We start from the raw sequence: 14,779 nt of genomic DNA, 5'->3' as shown, positions 1-14,779 counted from the left end.
GGAGCACTCAATGGCCCTCATTCCGAGTTTTTCGCTCGCAAGCTGCTTTTAGCAGCATTGCACATGCTAAGCCACCGCCTACTGGGAGTGAATCTTAGCTTAGCAAAATTGCCAACGAAGTATTCACAATATTGCGAAAAGATTTATCTGTGCAGTTTCTGAGTAGCTCGAGACTTACTCTTCCAGTGCGATCAGTTCAGTGCTTATCGTTCCTGGTTTGATGTCACAAACACACCCAGCGTTCGCCCAGACACTCCCCCGTTTCTCCAGCCACTCCCACGTTTTCCCAGAAACGGTAGCATTTTTTCACACACTCCAATAAAACGTCCAGTTTCCGCCCAGAAACACCCACTTCCTGTCAATCACACTACGATCACCAGAACGAAGAAAAAACCTCGTAATGCCGTGAGTAAAATATCAAACTTCTTAGCAAATTTACTTGGCGCAGTCGCAGTGCAAACATTGCGCATGCGCAATTAGCGGAAAATCGCTGCGATGCAAAGAAAATTACCAAGCGAACAACTCAGAATGAGGGCCAATATGTTTACCATCTCTAACAAAACTCCTGTTAAGTTACTTAGAGGTCACTTCTGCTAGAGAGAGAAGCAGAAATTTAGAGACCTCCTCCTAACCCCAGTAAGTTCTGTCAAAAGGGTAAAGTTGCATTTATTCTGTTCTTCCCATTAACCGAATCTGTGTTTTTCTATACTGTATCGTGATTCCTTACTATATGTCCCTTGATCCCGTCTATGTGTTTAATAACGTGGCTTGTTTTCTCTGTCTAGGGGTCTATATTGGCTATGTGTTCTACTATACCTACAATCTCTGGCAAAATGCCCTTCCTTCCTACAAATGTAGCATGTTCTCGGTCTTTTCCAAACAGCATGGGTCTGGGGTTTAGGCTGATGAGACTTTGGTGTAAGAGCCTGTATACTTTTAATCCTCAGCCTCTCCTCCTGTTGTTTTCTACGCCTAACAATATTCTTGTGGTGTACAATTGCGCACTCTCTAAGGCAAGCTACTGTGACCCCTCTCCAATTAGGCAAAGATGTTTGTACTCTGTCCCTTACTGTCTTATCGAGTCCGTCCATTAGCACAGAGACAGCCACTTCCCTATAATTCGCATCGTTCCCTGTATCTAATACCCCAATGTATCTATCCATTATTTGCAGGGCCCGATGGAAATATTCAGATGTCATTTCATTTTCCCTCTGTTTATGGAGAAAATTCTTCTCCACTTAACAGTTGTGGGGAAACACAACTCTAGTTGCCTGTTAATTTGCTCTAAGTTCTCCTGATTGTGTTTGTCAGTCATAAGACTATCCGACTCTAATCTACAATCAGTGATAAATTTTTGGGTGTCAATATTAGGGGATAGGCACGCTTTCAAAAGTATCCGCCAGTGTTTGTTTGTCGGTTCATACGCATTACCCAGATCTCTGATAAATTTCTGACATCTAGCTAAATCCTTCCGAGGGTCGGGGAATTCTGAAATGATTGATCGCAGATCATCTCTGGGCCACGGGCAATACATTGCATTATTCCTGGTGAGGACTACTCCCTGACTATCGGTTCCCCCATTGGGAGTTACTATTTCCACGACAGGGTGTAATCCTACCGTTCCATTCCTAATCTGTTTACTGTGTGGTGTAGTTGTCTCTGTGCAATGAACTGTCTCACACTTACCGGTAGCTGTGACCTCACCAGTTCTTTCATTGGGGAATATTGTTACTGCACTACCTGGTTGGACAGGCCCCACCTGATTGTCCTGCAAAGTGACTGCTTGGAGGAGAGCTGCGATTTGGCTGGATCCTTCATGTTCCTGTGACCTATAACCTGGAAAAGACTTCAAAACAGGATACATCTTGCAAAAATTAGGGTTAATACATTGTTTTTGCATACTACTATCATTTATTGATATACCATTGACTGTAGCCATCTCTTCCCCTTCGACCTGTGTCGACACTGGCGTGTTTGTGTTCTCATTCCCGCTAGGTTTTGAACCTGTTTTGCGAATTTGTTCTCTTTGCATATCCCCCTCCTGTTGCCATAATTTTAAACAATCATTATGTCTAATCCTTTGTTTTCTGGATTTTAGAAGACATATTTTACTGCTTACATTCTGCAGTACCTCTGGTTCAAAGCTGCCCACCTTAGGGAATTGTTCCCTATCTTTGTCAGTCACACGTTCCCATTCAGACAAAAAGTCTTCAATACTTTTTCCTTTAAACTCCGCTGACCCCATGGGCCGCGGCTCTACAACATGAACCCTGGTTAAACGTCCCTTACTTGAGCAACTGGCTCCCATAATTGTGGGCCTTTTCCCACAAACACCAAAATACTCAATATAAGGTAACGGTGAAAGTTCTCCGAGCGCTCTTCACCCGCTCACCGCCCACGTTGGCATCCCTTCCATACACTGTCGATAGCGAAGGCAATGTACCCAACTTAGGGCCCTATGTGACCTATATTTACTGGAAGTTTTTAGAAATAACTTACCATTTCCAGTAAAGTATCGGCCGTTGGAGATTTTCCTGAGAGAGACCAGCAAAAACTCCCTATGCACTTTATTATACACATATCACGCTTGCGTATGTTCTATACAGCGCTGATGATACCGCGATTTTATGCAAAAGCTCGTAAAAAGGATATCACGTTGCACTATATATCGCACCCACAAACTCGCGGTCCAATCGGACAGCGTATAGGTACTTGTTACTTATCTGCCGTACGACCACTGGAATCGATTTTCAGGCTGCGAAACCTCAGCCGGAGCGTATCAAAAAAACTATATGGGTCACAACACTTCACAATTCCCTACCACGCTCCTATAAGTCTCCTCACGACTTACGTATTAAACCTTATATTAACGTGAGTCAGCCGCCTCACGCCACCAAGTCTCCACTCACTTGATGTACCACACACCGAGATTCCAAATTCCGTGGTTCAAATTTCCACTCGCTCATGCGTTCACTCACTCAATTACACTTTGGTTTTTCTGTACAGAAAATTATCATTCATTCAGACAAGCAGCTTTACTCCCAGAGGCAATACGGTAAATAAGGGTTTTATACTAAACTTTGGAAGCTGGGCAATCTTGTGTTATTGTATGGTGGCTACTGTCCCACCTTTAAACTAAACGAACTATTGTGTAATTTGTACTTAGCGACCGTATTCTTACGCAATTTGCGCAAACACGCGACCGTGCTTACGCCGCGTGTGCAGTTCCGTACTTTGTCCGAGACACGTGTACAAAACCGTACGTCCGCAATAGCACAAATCACACAATTTCTATAAATGTGAGCAATATTAAATATAATTGCTCACTTAACATGCCACACAGTTTCTTTTCTGTATAAACCTTTATAACTAGGCCAGACTGCGTTTGTGTTTTACACTTACTTCCTTAATATTTATATTATGAATGTAGTAATCTGAGTGTTATGGCAACAATGTGGGAGAGTATGCACAGGGTATGGGTGTACGCTTTTGTTGTGTACGCATTTGCCACCAAAAATAAATTCACAGATTTTAAATAGCTTTTTTCCTGCTTACCTTATGAGTTCTTACCAGCATCCCTACAAACCATACAGAGCAGACACCATCTAATCAGCAATTAAGTAGGGTTTTCAGTGTATCCACCGACCAAGAAAAGGATACGTAGGATACCTTCTGTCCACCCTTATGCTGATAGATTATGTCTGCTTGTGACCTGTTAAGCAGTAAAAATGTGGAAAATCGGACGATGCCCCCAATTGATAATGCTGATTATCTTTACAGGAATAAAAGCTATACCTTAAACACACCGTAAATACACTTTAAACCTTTAGCCGCTGCGGCCGCTATACTTAATTCACACTCTACGCACCTTTTACACTATTAGCGTACAGAGTCCCGTACAGTGTACGGACTTTGCGTACACACGCCGCGCTGACGGTACAAAGTACTCACAGCGCGTACACACCCAGAGATACACTTAAAAGCTTCTACAGCAATGCAATGCAATAATAATAATAATACACTTTAAACCTTAGCAGGGCAATGAGCACACGACACCAATTGTGATTAACCGCTGGGTTCCGACCCCACAGTGGATTATTTCTGAAAGGGGGTTTACAATACAAATTATACACTACAATACAAAACAATATAACAGAATAATGGCTACAGTCAATGTACATACGTGAGTGGATTCGCTTGCGCAACCAGGCCGGACCCCGGTCATCTGATAGATAACTTTGTGAGTCTTGTGTCAAGCCGGGCTGCAGCAGGCTTTATTTATACAATTCTTCCAAAAGCAATACAATGGATACTGTAATCCCTTTGTCCATTGGACACAGGAATGCACTTTTACAGTACAGGAGAGGTCATAGGTTGATTTGAAAAGGTAGGCAATGTCTTTCTCAACTGCTCTTGTGGGTGGTCTCCTCTGGATTCCCGCCGCATACATAATATACAGTAAATACAGTTTATATCTATATTCTGCTTCTGCACATAACTATCCGCAGGAACATGCGATCTTCCGCAGACCAACACCGGAATATTACCCTTAAAATACCCTATAGCTGGATACCAAATACCACCTTATAACCTTAGTCTGTCCCCTCTTATCCTGAAAAGGTGAATCCCTTTGTTCTGCAACCATTTAAACAGCTATAACTTTCTGATGTGGTGCAAGGAGACTATGTGTACATTGTGCACTATTTGGATTAAATATGTAACGTGTTCTGATGGCCCTCCATGCGTACACAAACTCTGCCGTAAATACCCATACCACGCGCCGATGCGCAGGACAGCGGGAGCGACCATACGCAAAGTGCATACATGTGCACGCACTGCAAAACAAGTGCACGCGCAGTGGGCATGTGTGTGCAGTTTGTACATGATGTGTGTTCTGTAATATTTTTTGACTTTGACATCTACTACTATACTTGTGCTTTGATGCAGTCCCAAATGTTCGGAGGAATCAAAATGTAGACTTTATGCTATGAGTTTTAGTCAATAAACATTTGATATTTGATAAAGTCCAGTGAGAGCCCTCTCCTCCATCTAATGGAATAATGTGGAAATCACTAAAAGCTGGTAAAGCACACGTGTTGGCGCTGTTAGAAATAATTGGGCATTTAAGTGCTGAGAGTTTTCTATTTTTCAAACACATGCATACATACACGCATACACACACAAAATATATATACAGCACTGATCACACCCTCTATCAGGAGCTACACACCCACCATGCTGGTTACACCCTCTGCAGTGGCACATAATAGCCCTTCAGAAATTTCAGCTCCTGGCCCATAAGGACCTTAATCTGGCACAGTGGGCAGTGTGTGAGGTGCTGGATACAGGTGGCAGTGTGTGAGATGCTGGGTACAGGGGGCAATGTGTGAGATGCTGGTTACCGGGGGCAGTGTGTGAGGTGCGGGTGAGGGTCTGGGTGCAGGAGGATGTGTGTCGGTGTGTGAGTTGTTGAATACAGAGGTCTGTGTGTTATGGTGTGAGGGGCTGGGTACATGGGGCTGTGTGTAAGTGTATGTGGTTCTGGGTACAGGGGACAGTGTGTGAAGTGCTTGTGAGGGTCTGGGTGCAGGGGGCTGTGTGTTAGTGTGTGAGGGGCTGGGTACAGGGGGCAGTGTGTGAGGTGCTGGTGAGGGTCTGGGTACATGGGGCTGTGTGTAAGTGTGTGAGGTGCTGGGTACAGGGGGCAGTGTGTGAAGTGCTGGTGAGGGCCTGGGTGCGTGAGGCTGTGTGTAAGTGTGTGAGGTGCTGGGTACAGGGGGCAGTGTGTAAGTGTGTGAGGTGCTGGGTACAGGGGGCAGTGTGTGAGGTGCTGGTGAGGGCCTGGGTACATGGGGCTGTGTGTAAGTGTGTGAGGTGCTGGTGAGGGTCTGGGTACATGGGGCTGTGTGTAAGTGTGTGAGGTGCTGGGTACAGGGGGCAGTGTGTGGTGAAGTGCTGGTGAGGGCCTGGGTGCGTGAGGCTGTGTGTAAGTGTGTGAGGGGCTGGGTACAGGGGGCAGTGTGTGAGGTGCTGGTGAGGGTCGGGGTGCATGGTGCTGTGTGTAAATGTATGTGGTGCTGGGAACGGGGCAGTGTGTGAGGTGCTGGTGAGGGCCTGGGTGCGTGGGCTGTGTGTATGTGTGTGAGGTGCTGGGTACAGGGGGCAATGTGTGAGGTGCTGGTGAGGGTCGGGGTACATGGTGCTGTGTGTAAATGTATGTGGTGCTGGGAACGGGGCAGTGTGTGAGGTGCTGGTGAGGGCCTGGGTGCGTGGGGCTGTGTGTGAGGTGCTGGGTACAGGGGGCAATGTGTGAGGTGCTGGTGAGGGTCTGGGTGTGGGGGGCTGTGTGTAACTGTGTGAGGTGCTGGGTATAGGGGGAAGTGTGTGAAGTGCTTGTGAGGGTCTGGGTGCAGGGGGCTGTGTGTCGGTTTGTGAGGTGCTGAATGCAGAGGTCTGTGTGTTAGTGTGTGATGGACTGGGTACAGTGTAGAGCATTATGGGGGGGGGGGCACCGCCACCGCAGGGAAGACGGAGCTCAGCCCACCGGCAAAGCGTCCCGGCGTACCAATCTACCCCTGTATAATTACACACATATATCTATAAATGATATATATATATATATATATATAATTCCATAAAAGACGGCACTGGAGACTTTCATTAAATAATGACCTTGTATTGTAAGGTAGACGTTTCGGAGCTCATGTCCCGTCCTCAGTACCAAACACAATTAAAATGAATTGACACACACAAACATTTAAATACCTGTACAGATCCACGCCGTCCTCTCCGCCGCACACCGGGTCCTCTCTTCCGGCCATCACATTGCACTTCCCCCTTTCCTCTGACGTCACCGTTGCCATGGTCACGCACAGTGTATGTGTCACCGGCCCCACCGCCCGGAAATACAGGGGATTGGATCTGGAGCCGTCCGAAGGGAACCCTCTGTGTCAGCTGACTGGGACAGGCTGTCATTGTAAAATACCAAAAAATACACACATGAACATAAAAATAACATGGACATAAATTACAAATATAACAAAGAAACAACATACATAAGCGGCAACAGGGGATACTCGCTAGCTAAAGGTATCTATGTGGGTGATATCAACATCACTATCAGATGCATCTACCCATGGTTACGCACACCTATAGCCTAATATTGACCCTATGAATACACAAATCTAGTGTATCAATACTAAAGTACATTAAACCAATTGTTTATTTATTTATTTAATAATACAAGATTGGAAACTATACTATAGCACATTCCAATTTATTTTGCAATTTAGACCACGTGGAGCAAATGTATTTAGCTTCATTATCCACCTGGACTCCCTCTACAACAGCGCCTTTGCTCTGTCTCCTCCTCTAAGTGTCAAGGGTACATGATCAATACCGAAGTACCTAAGATCGTCAAGAGTATGTTTCGCCATCTTAAAGTGGCGCGATACCGGTTGGTCATTAGTTTTCCCTTCAAGAGTCAGTTTGATGGCAGATCTGTGTGCTGCCATCCTTTCACTCAGTTTACGCGTAGTCTGGCCGACGTAAAAAAGGCCGCACAGACAGACCACGACATAAACAACAAACGAAGTGCTACACGTAATAACATGTCTGATGGTATACCTTTTATCAGTATGTGGATGCTTAAAATCTTTACATTCCACCATGTATCTACATGTAGCACATCTAGGACATCTATAGCACCCCGGGGCTTAGTAATGTACATTCGGAATCACAGTACCGCCCATTCCTGTAATATCAGATTTCACCAAGCGGTCTCTTAAATTGCAGCCTGTCACAACTGAGGGCCTGAGCTGACGGGAGGCAGCCTCAGTTGTAGGGGCTGAGATGTACCGGAACCTGGGAGGTTGTATCAGACCCCTGGACATGTAAGTAACATGAATAATTACTGCCCGAAGGCGTGACCACGACAACTTGGATAAAAGTCAATGATGTTTATTATGACAACTCCGCAACACAGCAGCAGTAAAAGAAAACGTAAAAGTCAGCAAAGAATAAATACAGTTCCTGGGTACTACAGGATGGCAGGAGCCACAGGGCACTGGTAGTGTGAGATAGTTCTTATAATCTTCTAGATGGAAAGTCCTTACCAGGCCCGACTGTAGCAATGGAGATAACCCAGGATTGTACCAGCTGGTGTTCCAGGAAAAGCTGGGTTGCTGAAGATAAAACGGCTGCTGTGGATACTGGCTGGAACCAGACTGTTGTTAGCACGGAGTGGATACTGGCTGGAACCAGTTAAATAATAAATGAACTTGGGAGCGATGAAATATGAACTGAAATGTAGAACTTGAGAGCGGAGAAATAATAATACCGGTGGAGAGTGGTAAAGTGTAGAAAGGACACCGGCCCTTTAAGAGAAGCTGTACTCTGCTGGAAGCTGAGCTGGAAGCAGGTAATGTTGTAGCTGGAAACAGATGAATCCACAATGGATTGGAGAGTCAGGCTACACCGCAGGTGGAATGCTGGTGCGGGTCTCTATGGTGGAAGTCTTGAGACAGGAGCTGGAACCTGGAAGACAATCACAGGAGAGAGACAAACAGGAACTAGGTTTGACAACCAAAGCACTGACGCCTTCCTTGCTCAGGCACAGTGTATTTATACCTGCAGCAAGTAAGGGATTGGCTAGGCAATTATGCAGATTAACAATACTGACAACAGATTGGAGGAAATGATCAGCTGACAGAATCCAAGATGGCTGCGCCCATGCAGACACTTGGAGGGAAGTTTGGTTTGTAATCCATGTGGTAATGAAAACAGTAATGGCGGCGCCGGCCACTGGAGACAGGAGACGCCAGGCTGACAAGTGCACATCGAACCACGCGGACACAGCGGAGGCCGCGGCTGACGTAATCGCCACTCTGACACTCTGCATGCAGAAGCTCAGGGACGGCGGCGGAGGCCGCGGGAGACGCCATGCCAGATGTAATAAGGCGTTACTGTGACAGCGTCTCAGAGAGACAGGAGAGGATGCAGGAATGTGAACATTAGGATAACAGATGGGATCCAGTCCTGGAGCGCTGAGCCAGCCTTAGGAGGCATCTGATGGGTAAGAAATGGCGTCCAGATACCCGGATCGTGACAGCACCCCCCCCTTTAGGAGTGGCCCCAGGACACTTCTTTGGCTTTTGAGGAAACTTGGAATGGAATCTCCGGACCAAGGCAGGAGCATGGACATCAGAAGCATTGGTCCATGAACGTTCCTCAGGGCCGTAACCCTTCCAGTCAATAAGATACTGTAGTTGACCGTAACGGTGACGTGAGTCCAGGATCTTGGCCACTTCATACTCAACGCCTCGTTGAGTTTGGACTTTCGGAGTTGGAGGAAGTGAGGAATGAAACCGATTCAAGATCAGCGGTTTCAACAGGGAAACATGGAATGTCCTGGGTATTTTTAAGAAGGGAGGCAACTGAAGTCTGTAAGCAACAGGATTGATGACTTGTTCAATCTTGAAAGGACCGATATAGCGAGGTGCAAACTTCATACTGGGAACTCTTAACCTCAAATTCTTCGTGGATAACCATACCCGATCACCCACCTTGAGAGCAGGAACTGCTCGACGCTTCTTATCCGCAAACTTCTTGTACCTGAACGATGCCTTGAGCAGAGCTGATCGTACGCTCTTCCAGATATTGGCAAACTGATGCAAGGTGATATCCACTGCGGGAACAGAAGTTGCTGGAAGCGGTTGGAACTCAGGGACTTTAGGGTGGAATCCAAAGTTAGTGAAGAATGGTGTTGAAGCAGATGAAGAATGATACTGGTTGTTATGACAGAACTCGGCCCAGGGAAGTAATTGAACCCAGTCATCTTGAGAGGAGGACACATAGATGCGGAGGAAGGCCTCCAAGTCCTGATTCACCCTCTCGGTTTGACCATTGGTCTGAGGATGGTAAGCCGTGGAAAACTTTAGCTTGACTTGAAGGACTTGACATAAACTTCGCCAGAATTTGGCTGTGAATTGAACTCCTCGATCTGAGATAATTTCTTCAGGAAGACCGTGGAGTCGGAAGATCTCTTGTATGAATACTTGAGCCAACTTGGAAGCTGACGGAAGACCGGTGAGAGGAATGAAGTGTGCCATCTTGGTGAACCGGTCAACTACCACCCAGATGGTATTGAACTTGTTGCACATGGGTAAATCTGTAATAAAATCCATCGACAAATGGGTCCAAGGTCGACGGGGAACAGATAGTGGAACCAGTTGCCCCGCAGGCGACTGGCGGGATACCTTATGTTGAGCACACTTTGGGCAAGATGCAATAAACTCCAAGACGTCCTTTTTCAGAGTTGGCCACCAATAGGACCTAGAGATAAACTCCAGGGTTTTTTGGATACCTGTATGTCCGGCAAAACGGGAAGCATGGGCCCAATGCATGAGCTTCTTCCTTAGCATCGGTTTCACAAAACTTTTCCCTGATGGGGGCATAGAGTCCATCCCTACCGTGGAGAATGCCAACGGATTTATAATAGGATGCTTGTCTGAAGACTCTGACTCATTTTCTTGCTCCCATGAGCGGGAAAGGGCATCGGCCTTGCGATTCTGAGAGCCCGGACAGAACTGGAGTTTAAAGTCGAACCTGGAAAAGAAAAGTGCCCATCTGGCCTGACGAGGGTTGAGACATTGTGCGCCTTTCAGATATAAAAGGTTCTTGTGGTCTGTAAGTATGGTGATTGAATGAGAAGCTCCCTCCAACAGATACCTCCACTCTTCTAGAGCGAGCTTGATGGCTAGCAACTCCTGGTCGCCAATGGCATAGTTGCGCTCAGCTGGGGAGAACTTCCGGGAGAAGAAACTGCAAGGGTGTAAATGGCCATCTTTAGCCCTCTGAGATAACACCGCTCCTACTCCAACGGAGGAGGCATCCACCTCTAAGATGAAAGGAGAGTCGATGTCAGGCTGTTTCAGAACAGGCGCAGAGATGAACCTTTGTTTTAAAAGATGAAATGCTTGCATGGCTTCTTCAGACCACTTGGACGGGTTAGCACCCTTCTTAGTGAAAGCAGTAATAGGCGCCACAATGGTGGAAAAGTCTCGTATAAACTTTCGGTAATAGTTGGCGAACCCAAAGAACCTCTGGACCCCTTTGAGGGTTAAGGGTATCGGCCAATTTTGGATTGCTTGTAGTTTCTCAGGATCCATCTCTAGTCCGGAACCGGACACAATGTACCCTAGAAACGGAATGGACTTGACTTCAAAGACGCATTTCTCTAATTTGCAATAGAGATGATTGACACGGAGACGGGACAGAACCTCTTTAACCCAAAAACGATGTTCCTCTAAATCGTTGGCAAAAATGAGGATATCGTCTAGATAGACCACGACATGACGGTATAGAATGTCTCTGAAGATCTCATTGACAAAATGCTGGAAGACAGCTGGAGCATTACTCAATCCAAAGGGCATGACGAGGTACTCATAATGTCCGTCACGGGTGTTAAAGGCGGTCTTCCACTCGTCACCCTCACGGATCCGGATGAGATTGTATGCACCTCTCAAGTCCAGCTTTGTAAAGATGGTAGCTCCGCTAACTCTGTCAAAGAGCTCAGTAATCAGGGGTAAAGGATAACGGTTCTTGATGGTAATGTCGTTCAAACCTCTGTAGTCGATGCACGGCCGCAGACCACCATCTTTCTTTTTTACAAAAAAGAAGCCTGCGCCGGCTGGGGAAGAAGAAGGTCGAATGAACCCCTTTGCTAGGTTCTCTTTAATGTATTCCTCCATAGAATGAGTCTCAGGCAGAGACAACGGATAAGTTCGGCCTCGAGGTGGAACCTTCCCTGGAACGAGATCAATCGGGCAGTCCCATTCTCTATGAGGAGGAAGGATATCAGCAGAAGCTTTACTGAACACATCCGTGAAATCTTGATATGGAGGAGGTGGAACATCAGACGAACTGGGGGAGGAAGAACAGACAGGCAATACTTTAAACAAACATGTCTCAGCACAGGAGGAACCCCATGCCAGGATTTGCGTAGTCGTCCAATCAATTGTAGGATTGTGAAGACGGAGCCATGGAAGGCCCAGGACCACAGGATGTGTGGCTCTTGGAATCACTAAAAAAGAAATAAGTTCGGAATGAAGAACTCCCACTCTCAGACGAACTGGTAGAGTCCTTAAAGAAATAACTGCATCAAAAATTTTGCTGCCATCCACGGCAGTTAAAGAAATGGACGAAGGAAGTCTCTCGGTGGGTAGGGACCACCGTTTAACATAGGCTTCGGTAATAAAGTTCCCAGCTGCTCCGGAATCAAGGAGGGCAATGACGTTCCGATAACGTTGAGCAACTTGAAGCGAGACTGGGAGATTACAATCTTGAGGAGATGGAGAGGAGATCATTACTCCTAGCCGGCCCTCTCCTTGGCGAGCTAGGATTTGGAGTTTCCCGGACGTTTGGGACAGGCATTAATGGTGTGAGACGGAGCTGCACAATAGAGACAGAGAGACTCGGAGAGACGTCTTCGGCGCTCAGCAGGAGTTAAACGGGAACGGCCAAGTTGCATGGGCTCATCTTTAGATGGTGACAGTTGACGAGGAGGAGGAGCAGAAGATTTTGGAGCAGATGATCTTCCACGCTCAGTTGCTCTCTCTCTGAAACGTAAATCAACTTTCGTGCAGAGTGAGATTAGCTCATCTAACTTAGAAGGTAAGTCTCTGGTAGCTAACTCATCTTTAATACGCTCAGATAAGCCATGCCAGAATGCAGCATACAGGGCCTCGTCGTTCCATGCCAGTTCGGATGCCAGGATCTGGAACTGTATCAGATATTGTCCTACAGTACGTGACCCCTGGCGTAAACAGAGAATCTCGGATGAAGCTGAGGTTACCCGGCCTGGCTCGTCGAAGATGCGCCTGAATGTTGACACGAAGGCAGTGTAGGAAGATAGCAGGGTGTCGGACCTCTCCCATAACGGTGATGCCCAATCAAGGGCTGAGCCACTGAGAAGAGAAATAATGTAGGCAATTTTTGTACGGTCACTGGGAAAATTGCCAGGTTGTAGCTCAAACTGAATCTCACACTGGTTGAGAAATCCCCTGCAGAATCTTGGAGATCCGTCAAATTTTGCTGGCGTTGGAAGATGAAGACGTGGAGCAGAAATGGGTAAGGTGGGTGGGGTTATAGCTGGAGTCACTGTGGTTGACGCACCAGACGCGCCTGATCCACGGAGAGTTGTCTGAATCCCATCCAGCCGAGTAGAGAAATCCTGGAGACAGCGGATGATGTGGCCCTGTGCAGCCTCCTGATGTTCTAGTCGGGCTGCCAGTTCTTGCATCGGCCTGGCCGCTTGATCCTGGTCTCCGGCTGGATTCATTAGGTCAGTGCTTACTGTCACAACTGAGGGCCTGAGCTGACGGGAGGCAGCCTCAGTTGTAGGGGCTGAGATGTACCGGAACCTGGGAGGTTGTATCAGACCCCTGGACATGTAAGTAACATGAATAATTACTGCCCGAAGGCGTGACCACGACAACTTGGATAAAAGTCAATGATGTTTATTATGACAACTCCGCAACACAGCAGCAGTAAAAGAAAACGTAAAAGTCAGCAAAGAATAAATACAGTTCCTGGGTACTACAGGATGGCAGGAGCCACAGGGCACTGGTAGTGTGAGATAGTTCTTATAATCTTCTAGATGGAAAGTCCTTACCAGGCCCGACTGTAGCAATGGAGATAACCCAGGATTGTACCAGCTGGTGTTCCAGGAAAAGCTGGGTTGCTGAAGATAAAACGGCTGCTGTGGATACTGGCTGGAACCAGACTGTTGTTAGCACGGAGTGGATACTGGCTGGAACCAGTTAAATAATAAATGAACTTGGGAGCGATGAAATATGAACTGAAATGTAGAACTTGAGAGCGGAGAAATAATAATACCGGTGGAGAGTGGTAAAGTGTAGAAAGGACACCGGCCCTTTAAGAGAAGCTGTACTCTGCTGGAAGCTGAGCTGGAAGCAGGTAATGTTGTAGCTGGAAACAGATGAATCCACAATGGATTGGAGAGTCAGGCTACACCGCAGGTGGAATGCTGGTGCGGGTCTCTATGGTGGAAGTCTTGAGACAGGAGCTGGAACCTGGAAGACAATCACAGGAGAGAGACAAACAGGAACTAGGTTTGACAACCAAAGCACTGACGCCTTCCTTGCTCAGGCACAGTGTATTTATACCTGCAGCAAGGAAGGGATTGGCTAGGCAATTATGCAGATTAACAATACTGACAACAGATTGGAGGAAATGATCAGCTGACAGAATCCAAGATGGCTGCGCCCATGCAGACACTTGGAGGGAAGTTTGGTTTGTAATCCATGTGGTAATGAAAACAGTAATGGCGGCGCCGGCCACTGGAGACAGGAGACGCCAGGCTGACAAGTGCACATCCAACCACGCGGACACAGCGGAGGCCGCGGCTGACGTAATCGCCACTCTGACACTCTGCATGCAGAAGCTCAGGGACGGCGGCGGAGGCCGCGGGAGACGCCATGCCAGATGTAATAAGGCGTTACTGTGACAGCGTCTCAGAGAGACAGGAGAGGATGCAGGAATGTGAACATTAGGATAACAGATGGGATCCCGTCCTGGAGCGCTGAGCCAGCCTTAGGAGGCATCTGATGGGTAAGAAATGGCGTCCAGATACCCGGATCGTGACACAGCCACACCTAAATGCTGCTATAGGCCTGGTATCCTTAAACACTGGTAGATCAGGGTCGGAAGCTACAATGGGCCAAAGAGCCTTAGAAGCTCTACGAACTATGGGACTGGC

The 14,779-nt window shown here is 47.1% G+C and overlaps 1 long non-coding RNA gene across 1 annotated transcript in view; it reads right to left on the bottom strand.

The window, feature by feature from the left end:
* LOC134943556 (uncharacterized) overlaps window positions 1-14,779 on the bottom strand; it is a 122,321-nt gene that overhangs the window by 84,738 nt on the left and 22,804 nt on the right. Inside the window, exon 2 of the long non-coding RNA XR_010181607.1 lies at window positions 6,766-6,968. This is a non-coding gene — a long non-coding RNA (uncharacterized LOC134943556). The remainder of the gene's footprint in view (window positions 1-6,765; window positions 6,969-14,779) is intronic.

This window comes from Pseudophryne corroboree, chromosome 7 (assembly GCF_028390025.1).
Source record: "Pseudophryne corroboree isolate aPseCor3 chromosome 7, aPseCor3.hap2, whole genome shotgun sequence".
NCBI lineage: Eukaryota > Metazoa > Chordata > Amphibia > Anura > Myobatrachidae > Pseudophryne > Pseudophryne corroboree.
This window is presented reverse-complemented; position numbering and strand designations above follow the sequence as displayed.